Source organism: Panthera onca, chromosome A1 (genome assembly GCF_046562875.1).
Source record: "Panthera onca isolate mPanOnc1 chromosome A1, mPanOnc1 haplotype 2, whole genome shotgun sequence".
Classification (NCBI taxonomy): Eukaryota; Metazoa; Chordata; class Mammalia; order Carnivora; family Felidae; genus Panthera; species Panthera onca.
In genome coordinates, this window is record NC_138339.1 from 25,022,400 (window position 1) to 25,040,761 (window position 18,362).

Sequence of the window (18,362 nt, forward strand, 5' to 3'; positions counted from 1 at the left end):
TTTGCGGAAAAGCAAAACAGATGAGAAACTGTAGGCTCAGGAAAATATTTTCTCTCTGGAGCTGTTAGGCATTTGTAACAAGTTGTTAAGGCAGCTTGGCTCTTGTGAGTGTATGGCTGGTGCCAATTTGGAAGCTTTTATAGGTCTCTCGTTCCCCTGATATTATTGGCTAAACCAGTAAGTGTGGTTAATTTTCGATGTAAAAAAGAATCATAACTCTGAAAATACTTGTGAGAATTAAAGAAACTCCAGAGTTTCACCTGAGGATTTCTTAGTAAAAGAATCAACTATAAGAAAGAAATCTAATTGCCTGCCATCTTAGTAACTGCATAATTATTTCCCGATACTTAATGCTACAGAAAATAAAGAGAAGTTTCTATTTGTTTTTGTTCCTACTTGGGATTATTAAGGTGCAATGTAACCATGGCCTGATGCTTTTTGCCCTTGGTGATGTAAGATGCTGTGCTATCCATTCTCCCGGCCTGGTGATTAACAGGCCCTTGACTTGGATCCTGTTATGACAATTAGGATTGAGCGGTGTCATCTGTTTCATAATTAAATTCTATCTTCCATATCCTTTGAACACTGTATTGGAGTTTAATTGGCTGATGCTATCTCTGCTGCCACTGTGGCTTGTCTGCACAACAAAGTCAAGATAACAATGATCCTACTCATTGCAGGATACCCCAGTTGAAAAGAAATTGCTTTCTCTTTCACACGTAAATGACGTCCCAATTTAGAAGCTGTAGTTAAGAAGGCTAGGGCCTCTGTATCCTTCCAAGTATTCATTCATTTAGGATCTCCATTACAAATTAAAAGATCAACTCAGTATACATAGGGAGCAAGTCCTGTCTGACCATTTGATAACTTCTCCAAGAAGACCCAGAGAATGCACAAAGGGATGATGGATATTGTGCACAAGACTGTGCACAGGCTTGTCTGTGTAGCCATCACAGACAGAAAAAAATCTCCCCAAAGCCTGGCTCATTCCCGCTCACTTGCCAAGGAAACATTTTCTCTGAGTATTAAACTCTTTACATTAAACACCATCAGAATACACTTCCAAGTTATTTTTTAAGACTACAGAAGCATTAGGCTTCCTCAACAGGCATGTCTCTTGTTTCATTTTCAAGAAAGCAACAGAAGGTGTTTAAGACCATGAGGTAATGTACTTATGAAAAACAAGAGAAGAAACTTATAGGCAAATCAAAAAGAAACACATGCTCCATGAGAAATGGAAACTATGTTATAAAATAAAAGGTTTTAAAAACCATCTGCAGGGTAATCCTGACTATGTTCCCAAGTAGCACAACAAATCCATTCAGTCAGGTCAAAATCAAGATCATGCTGATGGTATATTTGAGATGCATACAAAAGTGCCTTAACAATATAGTTAGCATACCATTCAGGTAAAAAAGTTATATTTTAATTAATAAAACTGTGGGAGATTTCACGAACTGTGAATGAAAAGATTGCTGTGAATATTGGTACAAAATACTTAAAGCCATGTTAAGACTAACAAACTTCAAAATTTAAGATCTACGCGTATACAGAATATGCTGGAAGCATGATATGCTCTTTGTAATCTACTTCTAATCACATGATTATATTTTAATTATAGTTTTCATTTGTTGAAAGTATATTCTATTGCAATATGTTCCTTTTCTTCTGGGTAACAGTCTCTATTGCCTTATTTTCATCTGTAGATGACTCAGCCTATAGTGATTTAAGGGCCAACTGTTCAAAATTTTTCAACAGTTTACTCATGGTGCAATTAAAATTAAAATACATGCATAAAATTGATACTTTAAGCAAATCTTTGTGTATCTATACAGTGGTTTAGAAATAAGGAGAGAGAGGGGCACCTGGGTGGCTCACTCAGTGGAACATCCAACTTCAGCTTAGGTCATGATCTCACAGTTCATGGGTTCAAGCCCCCCATTGGGCTTTGTGCTGACAGCACGGAGTCTGCTTCAGATTCTCTGTCTCCCTCTCACTCTGCTCCTCTGCCACTCATGTGCACATGAACTTCTCTCTCTCTCTCAAAAATAAACATTAAAAAAATTTTTTTAAATAAGGAGAGAGAGTTGCCTCTTTCTCTGGAGGCTGCTGGATTGCATCTTCTTGGGTTTTGGGAACTTCTTTTCTTTTCAATATCTTTAGTAGTTGGCTATTCCTTTGGACCAGAATTCCCATGAATCATATTTTAAAAGATCCCCAGTTCATTTTGAATATTACACGTGTGCTTCCTTTGTAGCTGAACTACTGACATAGAGAGACAAAGGGGCATTATCATGTCCAGTTGTAGAACTCTGCCTTAAAAGGAAAAAATATTCATCCAGGAAGGAGTGGTAGTAAGCCTTCTATAATTATATATATTTTTTAATCACCCTGATTTGTTTCTCTTGTGCTACAGGAATTCTTTTGTATCTTCCCATTCTTGACCTCTATGTCAAATGACTTTTTCACACTTCACAACTTAGACATTACCATTTAACTTCTACTTCTGGTCTCATACTACTTTGTTTCCAACTCTTTAATTAGAAATGGTTAATTTGACTTCTTGTCTTAAGGCAAGGAGAAAATGAGTCTTAAACAGTACTAAGCTCCCATAAATATTTCACTTTATGCTAATTCCTGTGCTTCCAGCTGAACTGTTTGAAGTTCTCAAAAAAGTGTTTCTGTTCCCCTCAATTAAATACATAACTGGAAAACAGTAAAATAACTATCAGTTCTATTACCTGGCACTTCTTTTCCAAACCTTAACTATGGTCATTTAAATTTTTCCTTCCACCATGAATGTAACCCAAGCCCAGCATGTTGGACACCGAGTGCCCCGGCTGAAAAACTAAGACCAGGGCTTTGGAGAAATCTTGGAGCTCCCTCAAGTGGACACATGTTTAATGCACCCTTATCCTCAGGAAAACATTTTTGGCTGCACCTTCTATCCAGGACAGAAACATTTAACTATCCCAGATTAGAAGCAGAAGAGGTGTCCTCTTTAAGGTTGAAATATTCCAAAAATAAACAAAAGTTTGAACTAGTTTGCCAAGTAAATGAACATGAGTGGCCAATAAAGAAATATCAAGTCAGGCTTTTTGACTGTTGATTTTGCTGATGGGAGTGTCAGTTGGAATGAATAAATACATTCTACTCACTCAGATAAAATGCCAGCTGTTGAGGAAATTATAAAAGTAACATTTATATAGCATTTATACTATGTGCCAGGCACTAAGAGCTTGACATATATTAGTGCATTTAATTCTCACAGCATCCCTCTGAAGTAAGTACTTTAATAATCTCCATTGTACAGATGAGGAAACAGAGGCACAAAGAGGTTAAAAAACCTTTCAAATGTCACAGACAGCATGCAAATTAGGCAATCCAAAGTCCACTATGCCATACTCTTAACATGAAATGAACAGATGAATATACACATACATATACATGCACGTGTAATGTTTATATACATACACATGCACACATATATACATACACACATATTACACATCCACACATACATATGCATGCTGCACACACATATTGATATACACATGTACACAAACATACAGAGAGACTATATATTTTAAGGAGTATATTTTATACTAGAAAAGTTATCTTACAAAGTATAAAAGCTCAGAAAGGAGAAATGTGTTATAAAACTACCAAACTTATCCTATTTCCTTGTTATTACTTATTGTTACTCATTACAGTTTCTGGTCATCTCACCTCCTAGTGGCCTTTCTCTATTAAGACTGTTGGGAGTTTGCTTCCTCCTATGGCCATGGCACTTGCTGTTTCCTCTGTAAGAAAGTTCCACCAGTTTTTCCCATGAGTGGCTCATCATGATTCCAGTTTCTTCACAAAGAGACCCTCCTTGACCCTACATGAAACAGACCCCCCACCCCCGTAACTCAGTATCCTTTTACCCAGTCCATTTTGTCTCTAACGGTCTTATCAATGATCCAAAATATATTACTTACCTACCATTCATTTGTTTATAGTCTGTCTCCTCCGCCAGAATGTAAACCCCACAAGGCAGGACTTTGTGTCTGGGGCATAAAAGGAACTCAAAAATAATTCTCAATAAATGATTGGGTTATTAAATTTTCAATTCTGATGACTTTTAAGTAAATGGAAAGTTATGGTGATAGTCAATATCTCAAAATTTCTTTTTCGTAACGCTATTCCTTTTACGGTGTGTGCTTAATAAGTATTTTGATATAATATTAGATTTTAAAGTCTAGAAATTTATAAGACTCTATCCTAATAATAATTGCAATTAAGGGTATATTTTTATTCTTTATTAATATCTTACCTTGTCTGATGTTGTAACAAAAACTTATGACACATTATTTCTAAATATATGCAAAGATTATACTAAAATAATACCGGAAAAGGAAATATGTGACTTTGTACATTTCTATACACTGGGATAAAATTCAAAGGCTGTGTCTGTATTTTTTAATGGATTATGAGTCTTATCACATATATTGAATGTATATGTGTCTGCTAATTAAGTCACATCTTTAAATTTAGCAAAACTATTACAGGTTGAGAATGGGAATGTGTCCATAGAACAAAGACAACAAATGAAAGTTACTAGGAGCTAAGATGCTATTTTCCTAATGTCTGCCATTCAGAATCTTATCTAGAAGGAAAGGGAAAGTGAATGGGGAATCACATTCCAATCCACCACTATTTTCCATGTCTACTTGGGGATCCCACTGTAAATCACTTAACAATGGCATTCCTTCGTTTCTACTTCTTTGTTTCACTTCTTCTGTGACAACCCTTCCCAAAAACCGGCCATGTATTTGGTCAGAGTTTAGAGAGATAAACGTGTCTTCTTTTCTAGGCTCCAGGCCTACTTTCTTAATATAATGACAATTACCCCAAATTTATACACATACATGCACATATCTATAATACATACATATATGCATACATATACATAATGCATATAGAATCACACATATGTGTATAGATCTGCACACATACATATTCTCTTTATACTTATAACTTATATATAGTTATATATATAAGTATATATAGTATACTTATAACTATATATAGTTACAGTTACATATACTCTATAGTTTTGAAGTTACATAACAATTATTTTCTTGCCCTATTAGAAAGTTAGAAAACTTCCACTTTTTCAGCCAATACATTATATCAGAGACAACAACAACAAAAGAATAATTTTGTGATTTGAGTTGCTTCTTTGCGCCCATATATTTATAAAGAAATATTGTCCTGAGGTTTCATTTCAGAGCCGACAGTTTTATTGCTATCTGCCATCATGGTACATTTAGAGTTTTCCTCTATTTGATTTCTACTATTCTCCCTTATTCTTCTGTCTCTGGTTTGCCGTAATGACAGTGAAAACTAACTGCTCATACAATTTCTCTGCAAACAGCTACTGGACTAAGTGAAGGAAAATAACACATTTTATGCATGACTGATTGCATAAACCCTTCATTTTGGAGAAACAAGCCTCAAATGAGTAATTTATTTATAGAAATGAAAACCAAACAAATAATTTCTTGTTTTCAAGGAACAAATGAAAGACAATCTCATTGCCAAATATATTTTCTTTTTTTTAATCCAAAACAAAATGCCAAGAACTGAAGATCCTATAACACAAGCAAGAAGTTATAGTGAGCTTCTAAAAAAATTAAGAAAATTGTATAATTTAAATTTAATATAAATACCTGTTTTTCAATTTTTGTATTCCTTTGATCAGAAGAAGGGATCTGTGGACCTTCTGGGACATTAGTTCACCTTATTTGTATTAATTTATGCCTATTGTTTGTACTACAGGATAGATATTTGCAGTTTTATTTGCTTTTAATTGCTAAGAATTTTTTTTTCCATTCATGTTTTGAACAAAAGAAAACATTTGCCAGGCTCTTGCATAAGAAGCACATGTCTAAAAATACATAAGAATTTATCACGAAGTATAAATTTTATTAATGGTTCAAATATAAATAGCAAGTTTGTGCTTTGGCAAATGATTTTTCTTTTCTATTTTCAATTGGCCAAATGTAAGTAATTTTCTTTAATCACAGGAAAATTAATGGGAAAAATTGAGACATCACTAAATAATGATAGTGCTCACACCAATTACCCTCAATGTATTTTATAGTTTACTAATAACCACCTCAATCAAGGTGTCTTTCACTGAAACAAATCACTCAACTTTATTTCAGTTATAGTTTATAATGACCCATTGAAGTATAATATACTCCCCTAATTAAGAAGTGATGTGAACGCAATGTGAATGAGGCTGATGTGAAGCAGGGGGGAAAGAGGCCTATTTCTATCTGATCTACTTAGTATTCAGGGGTACACAGCCTTTCCCGAGCTCAGCCGTGTGGTGAACTCATTGCCACATATTCTGTCCTACCGCAAACATCATTATATCCTCTCCCAATTTTTTCAGCTAGCCTTGTTGTTTTTCATGTATGCCTTTTGGGGATAAAGAGGAAGGCTCTGCTTGGAAGGAACCCCCCCTCGCTTCTCCCCCTGTCTCCTAGTGTCATTTTGTCCTCTATACTTGAATGTGCTGGCTATAAACCTGTTTTGATAAGCAGAATTTGAAAATCTGGCCTCTTGTGCTGGGATTTCACATCAATATTTGTGCCCAATATCTGAATGGAGAAGAGGGTCCCAATGCACCGTTCTCTCCCCTAACTGTCTTTCATCATAGTTAGTACCTTATTCAATGTGATTTCAGATGCATGGGGAGTACTGTGGAATCATGCTGATAAGATGATAAAGAGCAAAATTTATCTCATTTCAGAAGGAAATCCACTTAGATTTGTATGTTTAAGAATACATTGCCATTTAGCTATATTATATTTTTAAACACGCAGAAAAATGACTGTTTGGCAAGGTAGCATGTTTAAGAACAAATGAACCCAGTTTGTTTATTTAAATCTTGTCTTGTTCCAGAGAGGATTTAAGACAGCTGAACAAAGTAGGTAAGCATATCGAATAACGTTTAATAAGTGGTTAGCAATCAGAAACATGTTGGAAAGGAATGAATCAGGCACAGGGTCTATGTTATCACAAGGCAAAAAAGATCCCTGGGTAGGCTCCCAAGAATGTTATCTGACCTGAGCAAATCCGTGCCCCCAAAAAGGATGGTGTCAGCAGATGGTGATAGCCACATGATTTCCCACACTTGATCATCACCCCAGAATATAATGGCATTAACATTGAATCATGTTCTCCACTCACTATTCATTTATTGTCCCGAGAGATCATACTTCAAACTGTTCACCTCAGGGTCAAGGGCAGGCTGGAGGCAGAGAGATCCCAGTCTCTTTCTTACATGTGGATGTTTATTTCTTCCAAACAGTAATAAATTGAACCTCTTTTTTATATTTAATCTCCAACCCTGAACTCGGCATTTTTGATACGTTGGTCCTGGTCAACCTTACCCATATAATTAAAAATTGACTTCTCATTCCAGAGACAGAGGTAAGAGAATGGATTCGACCGTTTTTTCCCCAGTATTTCTTTGCATGTGAAATATGTTCCACACCTGCATCCTTCTCTTCCATGCAATGTTCTTCCTCTCACATTTTCTCTGGGAGACAAAGCAGAGGAAGCCACAAGATTAAATGGGCGCTTAAGTCACAAGATAGCAAGTCCATTTCTGACCCTCGTACTGCTTGCTGTGCAAACATGAGCAGCTTAGGCAACTTCTTGGAAACCCCCGAGTCTTAGTTTCCTCATCAGTCAATGCAGATGGTCATGTCTACCCCACAGGATGGTTGCAAGAGTTAAAAATTTCAAAGATTTTTCCATTTCCTCTCGCAATGCCTGGTGCAGAGAAGGTGCTAATTCTTTCCTTTTCTCGAGGTTCTTCCTCTCCCTGAACACTTGAAGGGGGAAAAAAGAGATACTCTGAAATTAGGACCACCTAAATATTTACTCGAATATTCCTGTATTTGATTTTTTAAATAAGTAATAAATTGATTTTTTAATGGAGGCTTCATTACATAGGCATAATTGATTGAGTCATTGGCCATTGGAGATTTTTCAAATTATCTTAAACTTTAAGTTTAGAGATTTTTCAGTCTAGGATGTAGCTGTCAGGTAGTAGTCGCTGGGTTTAAGATAGTCAAGTTCTATTGTGGATTAATAATTCAAAAAGAAACAATCAAAAGGGAAAATTATCTTGCTATTGTAGAACACTGTGCTTTCAGGCTGAGAACTGAAATGAACTCCTTGCAAAGTACTATTTTAAAGAAAGGCCATACAGAGGAGTGGCCTTCAATCCCTCTCTGTTCCCATACTCTCCAACCCCAACACGGTTTGGCTTGCACCCAAATTCAGAGCAAGCTATCTCGGTTCAGTTGTCCTTCTGAAAGTAGAAAGAACTCTTTCTAAATTCTGCTTCTATTTCTCTTTTGTTTTTACCGTCGCATATCAAAACAATTCCTGTAATTGTTTCTTGGCAATAAGTAACAACGAAGTGAAAGAATTATACGTCTTGGGGCTCCTGGGTGGCTCAGTTGGTTAAGCATCCTACTCTGGCTTAGGTCTTTATTTGGCTGTCCATAGGTTCGAGCTCCTGGTCACCACCCGTGTGGGGCTCTGTGCAGACAGCTCAGAGCCTGGAGCCTGCTTCAGATTCTTTGTCTCCCTCTCTCTCTCTCTGCCGCTCCCCTGCTAGCACTCTGTCTCTCTCTTTCTCTCTCAAAAATAAATAATCATAAAAAAGAGAAAGAAAGAAAGAAAGAAAGAATTACATATGTCTTAAAGACAGTGAAACAGTGACTTCTGAAGTAATGACAGACATAAGATTTAAATCTTTGAAAGTGCCTCACAGTCCTCTGAAGGAGCTCACTGAGGTTTTCTATCATCTTATATTTCTCTTTTGGTTGAACAGAATTGACTCAAGCATAAATAACCAAAACAAACAAAAAGATTTCTTGTTTTATTCATTTATTTAATTACCATCCTAATATTTCGATTGCTAATATGTAATATCTTAGCTGCACTAAAGGTAAAATAAACTATAGAAGGATCTAGGAAACTATCCAATCTTTCATAATACTGTTTCAATGTAAAAAAAATCATTCTAATTGAGAGAAAAGTGACATAAAAATTTGAAACAGAGCCTACTTCAAAGTTTGGAGCTACTTATATTGGTTCATGTTTCTACAGGGATAAAGTAGAATTCAGCGTTGGTATGTAAAGCATCTTTACTTTCATTAGCATGACAGAATCCCTTAGAACAGCACTGTCCACTAGAAATATAATAAAAGCCACATATGTAATTTTACATTTTCTAATAGCCATATTTTAAAAAGTAAAAAGAAACAGTAAGATTAATTTTAATAATATATTTTATTTAACCCAACAGATCCAAAGTATTATCATTTCAGCATTCAATCAATATTTTTTAAATTACTAGCGATGTATTTTACCCTTTTATTTTCCCTGCCAAGTCTTCAAAATCTGGCATGTATTTTATCCACATCTCAATTCAGACTAGTGACATCTCAGGTGCTCGATGGAACCATGTAACAAGTGGCTACTATATGGGTCATCACAGCTCTAGAAATGTTTGCCTGTTCTCTGTGCTATGACTATATCAGTTTTTCCCTAAAAAGTTAAAAGTTAGTCTGGGGCGCCTGGGTGGCTCAGTCGGTTGAGCATCTGACCCTTGATTTGGGTTCAGGTCATGCTCCCAAGGTTGTGGGATCAAGCCCTACATTGGGTTCCATGCTGAGTGTGCACCCTGCTTGGGATTCTCTCTCTCTCTCTCTCTCTCTCTCTCTCTCTCTCTCTGCCTCTCTCCCTGCCCCTCCCTGCTCATGCTCTCTCTCTCAAAAAAAAAAAAAAAAAAAGATTTGAATTTCGAGTCATAAATTTATTTCTCTATCTACATTTAGGAAAAAAATTGACACACTTAAGTAGCCAAATGCCCAAATGCAATTTTGACTGATGGTTAGAAGATCCATGCTGGTTCTATCCTTTATAAAATAATGGGGTATGATATTTCCAGTTAGGTCATCTATTTCAACATTCCATAGATGTGTGGTTCTAGAAACCATAACTGTTCCTCTTTGGGGCATCACAATGACAGATACCTAATGAAATCTGCTAAATGTGGAAATTTGGGGAAAACAAATAGAATCAGAATTTTATAGCTTCAAAGATCCCTAGAGGATATCATCTCCAGCCCTCTTATTTTACAGTTGAAGAAACTGAGGCCTAGAAAAATGAAGAAACTTGCCAATGGCCACAGAACTTATTAGAAACACAAAAGAAATAGAAACTAGATTTCTTGACTGGAAGTTTAGATTTATTTCTTTGAATAATGAGAATTGACTTACTCATTGCTCCCATACTTTAGGTGATTACCAAATCCATATTTCTTTTTCTTAATTTTTTCTAAATTCATTTTTGAGAGTCAGAGAGTGAGTGAGGGAGGGGCACAGAGAGAAGGAGACACAGAATCCAAAGCAGGCTCCAGGCTCTGAGCTGTCAGCACAGAGCCTGACACAGGACTCGAACTCACTAACTGCAAGATCATGACCTGAGCTGAAGTCAGATGCTTAACCAACTGAGACACCCAGGTGCCCCCCAAATCCATATTTCTAATCTCTATTTCGGAAGAAGATTATTTCTCCATTTATATTCAGAATTTTTGTATAAAATTTAGCTCATCAGAAATCATTGATATAAAGATGTGCAGTGGTATAAAAAAGCATTTCCTAGAAGTATATGGAAACAAATATTTATAAATAAATGGCTAATAAACTCGCCTTTGGAAGCAAGGTGAACTTAGGGTCTGCTCTGATTGTAACAAAATGTGGGACTTGCAGGTGCTGCTTCTCTTATCCACATGGGCAGTTTAAAGGTGGCGCCTGTGATGAAAAGTGAAAAATCTGACAAGGCAAATGCATAGTATTCATTTTAAAACTCACTTGCATAAAAGATACATATTAGAAGAGTCACAGAGGAATCTATAGCTCTTTGGCGTTGGGATGAAACATGCATTCCTGTTTCACTGGAAATTCACTTTATCAAGGGACGGTCTGCCCTCTCTCTAGTCCAGGGGAAAAAAAAGCACATGATTTTCACACAGACAATTCTTCAAATGGTCTTTTAGATAAATGAATAGAATTTCACTTTCTCTTTTTATTCACATCAATTCATTACTTGTGATTTTTTTCTGCAAAAGGGGAACTGAATTGGAGCAGCAGGTCTCAAAGTATGGGCTGATGAACACTCAGTCCTCTGGGGTAAAAAAAAAAAGCGGGGGGCAGATGTAGAAGTTTGGGAAATTGTGCTCTTGGTATTTCTGTCCTGAGCTCCAGCACATACTTTAGCATCATAGAGTTTAAGAAAAGTTCTGTTAAAAAGAAAGAAAGAAAAAAAACTCTTCTTTGTTTAATCCAGATTTACCCAAGTGATTTGATCATAGAGAATTTTTTTCTTCCTCTGTAGCATCACTAAACATCCCATGGAACTAGATTCCTGTGGAACACACTTGGAGGAAATTTCCTGTAGGAAATGCTAGCTTTGTGTATTCTTCCTTCCAGCTGGGGAAAGAGGGAGAAGCAAACACAGTGTGCCAGACCACAAACATTGGCTCATGGAGGGCAAGTGAGGGAATATTTTCACCAACATCAGCGCCTGAGGCATCTTGACCTTCACTTAGAGACAAAGCGCGGTAGGGCACAGCCAGATCATTTAGGTCACTTTTAGAGCAGAAAATACAATGCTAAATAAATGAGACCTCCACCTTATATATATCCCACGAAACTCCAGCAAGAATTCCTCTTTCCCCCCTCCCTCATGAAAACCTCCATCTTCTCAGACAGCCCACCAATTGCCAAGAAGAAAACACAGCAATTTTTGTTTACTAATATGAAACTGTTTCTCCCACAATTATAAGTCATAATGCTAGGATTCGTTCTCATCATTCTCCATGCTCATCTGGCAACATAGAGGGAAACGTAGAGAGCCTGTGACGATAGTGTCACTCTAACCTCTGTTTAACAGAGTCGAACAGTATGAAATGGTTTTCCATTCCTCCAGTTGCTACATTCTCACATGCTCTGTTGAATCTCTTTTCCCCACCCTATTTATCTTGGGCAAATTCCATAACTTTCTGGTTGCCTTGCTGTTTTATAGGCCAGGCTAGTTCTGTCCAGTTGAATGTTCCAATGGCAGGTCTGAGCTCAACCTCTCTCGCTGCCTTCATCGCATTTAGGCTGCAGTGCCCAGAACATGGAGGGGAGACAACCTATTTCCCTCCTCCTCATTACCACCAATCTTCTGGTTCTCGATCCTCATCATCAAGTGCAGAGATGAAAGAGATGGACAAAGCAAGTGTCTCTTATCTTTCTGGCCATGGTGTCCCTTGACCATCAACACTGGCTGTGTGGCAGACATTTGAGATAAAGCTCTCCCATGAGAAAGAAACAAGTGTGAGTGTTTCAGGCATCCAACAAGGGCCCCCCAACTGCAGTTTCCTAGGGTGAGAGATCCTCTCTGGCTCAAACTTTTCCAACCTTTGTGTTTAGATTTCTTTGTGGTCTCTTGCTGTTTGGATCTCCTCATCCAGAGAGCATTCTTATTGAATAGAATAGAGGCATAAAGTCCTGTGGTCAGACTTTCTTTTTAAGTGTGCCATTGACTCGTGGGACAATCATGCTTTAAAGGGGTTTATAATTAGTTGAGGTAATGCCGGCTGCTGTAACAGATAAATCTGAAATTGTCAGTGGTTTTACCCAAAAGACATTTATTCCTTTTTGAAATAAAGCCCAAAGAGAGTGTCCTTGGACTGACGATGATGTCTTCTGATAGCCTGGCTCCTTCTATCTTATAGCTCTGCCCTGCTATAAAGCCCTGGAATTCTCAACGTTCAGCCTCAAAGGAAAGAGGACACAGAAGATTGCACAAGAGGTTTTCACAGGCTAGGGCTGCAAGTAGTATATAATGCTTTCTTCACAATCCACTGAAAGATCCCAGTCACATGCTCACTACTAGATGCAAGGCAGGCTGGAAACTACAATATAGCCCTGTACCTAGGAGGAAAAAGGAAATGTGTTTTGGTGATATCACAGTCTCTGCTATAGGGCTGTTCCACTCTCCTTTTACTTCTTTTACCACCTTCCATGGCAAGACTGTCACTTAAGAAAATACCTGGGATCCTCTTACCCCCTATTATAGAGCACCAACTCCCCCCCGCCCAAATAATCAGACAGAATCCCACAACACAGTGACATCTTATTTCCCTGTTGGCCCAGTGGCATGCAAAGCCCAATAACCAGGTGGCAGTCCCAACATTCAATTAAATGGACCTATTGTTATGTCCCTTAGTGGAGGCGATTTTTTTTTTTTTTTTTTTTTTTTTGCATCATGAGATCTTTAAACCAGCAAAGCCCAAGTCTGTGAGATTGAGAAATAAAATATTTATAAGTGAAATTTAGATGTAATAATGAGAGCTGCCATTCTACTCCAGGAATTCTATTTATGGAGAAACTGCACCATATGCTATTCACTAGATTAGAGCATAATGGAGGACAGTGATGCGGTCTCACAATGATGTCTCCCAATTGCATCTGTAACTGAGTTTTCAGTTGGCCAACTCACTCTTCTTTAAGGCCAGCTGATTCAGGATAATTGGGTAAATGGTAACATCAGAAAATCCCATGGGCATTCACCCATTGCTTGACTTTTTTAAGGAATTCCTTTTATAGGAATAAAAGAAGTTTCTTATTCAGAGCAATATTGGGTGGCTTATTATGATGACAGCAAATATGGCAATGTTAAGTCCATGGATGGCAGTAGCAGCAGAATCATGGCATGCAGGGGAAGCAAATCTATACCCAGTGTAAGTGCCTACTCCAGGAGGGAAGAGATCTGATAGAATTGACCTGCAGCCAAGTTGTTTCCAAGTCCTCCTTACAGAGTGGTAAGAACTGTTTTGGATTTTATACCATGCTCGTGCTCAAACCTGGAGCTCTGCTGCATCACTTTAAAACAAACCAATATTTTATCCACTCTCTGTTCACCATAATCAAGTATAAAATACATTCCACTTTCCTCTTGACTTCCATTAAACCCCCATCGTGACCAGTATAGCACAGTGGCATCTGGGCCCCAGGATTAACTTCATCTCAAAGCCAGTGTCCACATGCCCACTACAATTCAGTTACTGAGTATATAGTTGGAACAGTAGTTGGAACAGATAAACTCAAGAACTAAATCTCTACATTAGCTCCCTGATTCCTGGAATGGGAGCATTGTAATAGAAGGAGTCAAGTGGAAGTCAAAGGAGATCCCTCTGTCTAACAGAGTAAACCAAAAGCAATACCATCCCAGTGGAATTTCAGAGAGAGGCCACCACTAACAGTGTGAAGACTTTGGGATCTCTCTCTTTCCTTGTACACAGTAACTCTGGTAAATAGTTACAAGACCCTTAGGGAAGGCTGGGTTCTGAAAAAAGTCTGATCTCAAAGATTTCAAGCCTCTTCTTCATTCACAGTTACTAGGTCTAGGAATTGCCTCAAGTCTTAGAATTTTGTTAAAGGCTTGGTCTCTATATGGGGTGAGTCTGCTTGCCAAATCTGGAGTCTAACGGCTCTACAGATCAAGGAAGACCTTAGCAGACTATTTTAGTCCTAAGATCTCTACGATCCAGTAGCTGCCACCAAAGATTTCCACAGGTCACCACTCTGGCCGAAGTGTATATTATGATGCCATGCCCACCTTGTCTCTTGAAGCCATATACTGCACCTTGCCTCTACCATCCTGGCAGCTTACAATCACCACGGCAACTAAGAAGTCCATTTCAATAGTGGCATCACCACATTCATCACCAGCCTACAGAGAACAACCCCATGGCCCCTTGCAAGAATGCTGGTATATTTTCTCAGTATATGAAGGAAAGGAGTATTCTCTGGGACACGTAGAGGTAGCTTGAAGGCTGTCTAGTTAAGGTGGGTGAATAGTAAAAAAATATATCCACTTCAACTTCCTATCTCCCTAAATCTTTCAGTTCCTTCTATTATATTATACCAATGAATCTCTGGCCTCTGAACTTCTTTCAACACTGGCAATGGCTGAAGCCACTTTTGAGTTAACCAACCAAACACACAGAACCAAGAATACCTGGTAAGTGCACACATGCTCAATCTAAACTTGTGTTCCTCCTTACCTGCTATAAAACCCTTAGAATCCATTCAAGCACATATTCCTCAAAATCTTACAGTTCTTTTCTGTGAGAAACTTCTTCTCTTGGATCTGGTTTTGTAATTGGCCCCATGGAGGCCCAATGAGGTCCACTGTTGGATACAGGTCTAGAGGCAGTGATGCCTGGTAAGGTGGGGACATGAGGAGAGCTGTCATCCCCTTTCAGGGTAACTATCCAGATTTGGGGTTACTAGGCTGTCTTTAAGCAAGATTATATCAGTCTAACAGACAGAGGAGGTGCTGCTTTTTCTAGTCAGGAAGGCACAGGGATCAACTGGGGTTTGGGAATATTCAGGTCATCTGAATCTTCAGTGTCTCAGAAGATTTTAGTGAAAATAGCTCTTTCAGTTTCTTTGCAGCCCCCTCCTCCGTAAGATCCAGGCCTGAGTCCCTAAGGGGACAAATCCAAATGGCAGCATCATGCTGTGCTCAGAATTGTCCTTCCCATGTGATGGCTGAGGCTTCATTACAGGTTCAAGCTTGTCTACTTGACACTTCCCTCCCTGAGGACAATTTCTCTCCCAGGAGGCATCATGGTGCCTCATGCTCACAGACTCTGGGCAGACTGACCCCCAAGAGTCTGCCAGGCACATCTAGACCAGTTGCAATCCCAGAGGTAACTACAGCTCATGCTCAAACCTGGAACTCTGCTATACAACTTTAAAACAAACCAGTATCTTATCCACTCTCTGTTCAACATAATCAAAGGCATCTCATGAAAATGTGCAAAGGAAATGTTTGCTTCAGATTGCATTTACAGGGTTGGCACCAAGCCTATAAATATCGCTTTTCGAGGAAAAAGCTCACGATGTGAATTTGATACAGTCTTAAAGTTCATTTCTTTTTATGACAGTTTCAGACTGATTTTGTGCAGACTTGTTTTTATGGTCAAATCAAACTCTAAGTGCCCAATTACCTGCCAGAGAAGTTAAATGTGTTGCAGTGACTTAATTTTGATGACATGCTTCTATATTTTTAAATTTAGTTATCATGGGGAGTTTGCTTATTTTACCTAATTGAATTAAGCCAGATTTGTGTATAGTAAGGAAGAAGACTCTCCTTAACCCAGTTAAAACTCAGTTACCAAGATAGCATGGGCAACAAGGATGTGGGTTCAACTCCCATCAGGTGCTGAATTCATAAATGGCACGAAGGCCAGCCTCACCAGGCGGAGAAAATAAAAGGGGATCAGAGTGAGGATTTCAAGGGGAGATTACTGGCAGGCTCTGTCATAACCGAATCGCCACCCTCCTTTGTAGGAGGGTCTGCCACCTTCCCATCCTAAACCTAATCAAGAGAGACCTCAGTATTAAGAGAGACATCCACGGGACCACCCAGATTGTTGTGAGAGGTGCCCCTGCAGCTGGGCAACACAAAGGGGGCCAGTTCCTGGCTCACGCTGGACACAGGGAGAGCAGGCTGTCAACTGGGGTCTGAGAGAGGGACTACCTCACTATTTGGGCAAGAGACCTGGGGCATTCCAAGGAGTGTGTAGGGATATGTATGTGAGTGTTTCCTGGGAACACATGTAGGCCAAAGGGAAAAGAACCAGTGGAGGAGGGGTGGTCATCAGGCTCTATACAATAGAGCCTCCTGGGGGAGCAAGGTGACCTCAGCATGAAGAATATAAAAGTGTCCAGATGCCGTGAATAGTCCTCTTAGGCCATCCTGAGTAGACCATATAAGCCTGGAGCAAGGGGGCTGTAGAAGAGGGGCCAGAAGTAAGAAATCTCTTAGTAGCCCATCAAAGTGCCCCAAGAGAGGAAAGTCCATTTTAATAATATACTTGAGCCACACGGAAACATCAGCTTGAACAATTTGACAGGCCTAGAAAGCATAAAGTACTGTCCCATTACCTTACCCTTCCTCCCTGCTAACAACTTCAATGTTGACAGGAGGCAGGCACTGAAGCTAATGAATTGGGGCCTCAGGACTGGGAGAGTGGGAACAGCAAAACCCTGTCCCTTTCTCCACCACGTACTTCTAGCAGGAAGCAAGCCCCAGCTGAGAAGGGAAGATTTACAGTAAGACAAGTTTGTTTTAATCATCACACATGCATGACACAGAATTGAGACAATAACTAGCCCATCTATGAAGTAATAAAGGCCAAATATGTCATGGGCCCCAACAAGTATATATTACTTTCATTGCATAAAATGTAAACAAACAGTGGGAGATAAGTTTAGATTTGATTTCCATCCTTTCCCCAATTATTAGGGGACCATCGCAGAGTTTGCTTTTAATCTCCCTCTTTTTCCCTCTCTCTCTTCTTCCCTCTATCTACCTTATGGGCCTTTGACCAGGATGAAATGTTAACAAGTACCACAATTATCTCTTTAATTTCTTCAACCTATGTTTCCCAGCACAAAGGGTTGCAAAGGCTGATGGTGAACAGAGGACAGACTCTATGGGGTTTTATTTTTAAGTTGGATAATTGTTTTCAACATTGGGGCATATGTATCCCTTTGAATTAATATTTTTGTATCCTTTGGGTAAATACCTAGTAGTGCAATTGCTGGATAGTAAGGTAGTTCTATTTTTAACCTTTTGAGGAACCTCCATACTATTTTCCAGAGTGGCTGCACCAGTTTGCATTCCCATCAACAATGCAAGAGGGTTCCCCTTTCTCCATATCCTCACCAACACCTGTTTTTTCTTGTGTTGTCAATTTTAGACATTTTGACAGGTATGAGGTGATATCTCATTGTACTTTTGACTTGTACTTCCCTGATGCCCAGTGATGTTGAGCATCTTTTAATATATCTGTTGGCCATCTGTATGTCTTCTTTGTAAAAATGTCTTTTCATGTTTTCTGCCCATTTTTTAACTGGATTATTTGTTCTTTGGATGTTCAGTTTTATAAGTTCTTTATATATTTTGGATACTAACCCTTTGTCAGATATGTCATGTGCAAATATCCTCTCCCACTCCATAGGTGGCCTTTTAGTTTTGTTGACAACAGCCAATTTACGGAATGAGCCCAAATGTCCATTAACAGATGAATGGATAAAGAAGATGTGATACACACACACACACACACACACACACACACACACACACACACACAGAGGAATATTACTCAGCCATAAAAAAGAATGAAATCTTGCCATTTGCAACAACATGGATGG

The 18,362-nt window shown here is 38.6% G+C and overlaps 1 protein-coding gene and 1 long non-coding RNA gene across 10 annotated transcripts in view; one reads left to right on the forward strand and one right to left on the reverse strand.

The window, feature by feature from the left end:
- CDH6 (cadherin 6) overlaps nt 1–18,362 on the forward strand; it is a 127,270-nt gene that overhangs the window by 35,475 nt on the left and 73,433 nt on the right. Inside the window, exons 1-2 of one of the 8 annotated variants that reach the window (XM_060634402.3) lie at nt 13,656–13,954; nt 15,041–15,156. The exons of 3 other annotated variants lie outside the window; for them this stretch is intronic. The gene's annotated coding sequence lies outside the window, so the exon portion shown is untranslated. Of the gene's footprint in view, nt 1–13,655; nt 13,955–14,787; nt 14,982–15,040; nt 15,157–18,362 lie in introns of those variants that run through there. 4 more of the 8 variants (XM_060634400.3, XM_060634403.3, XM_060634404.3 and 1 more) reach the window with 4 other exon arrangements.
- LOC144615936 (uncharacterized) lies at nt 7,014–17,315 on the reverse strand. 2 transcript variants are annotated; one of them, XR_013554679.2, is made up of 3 exons: nt 17,096–17,315; nt 10,794–10,895; nt 7,014–7,895 (listed from the first exon to the last, which is right to left on the reverse strand). It is a non-coding gene; the product is annotated as an uncharacterized LOC144615936 (long non-coding RNA). The 2 variants fall into 2 exon arrangements; XR_013554680.2 differs by having other exon boundaries at nt 17,091–17,315.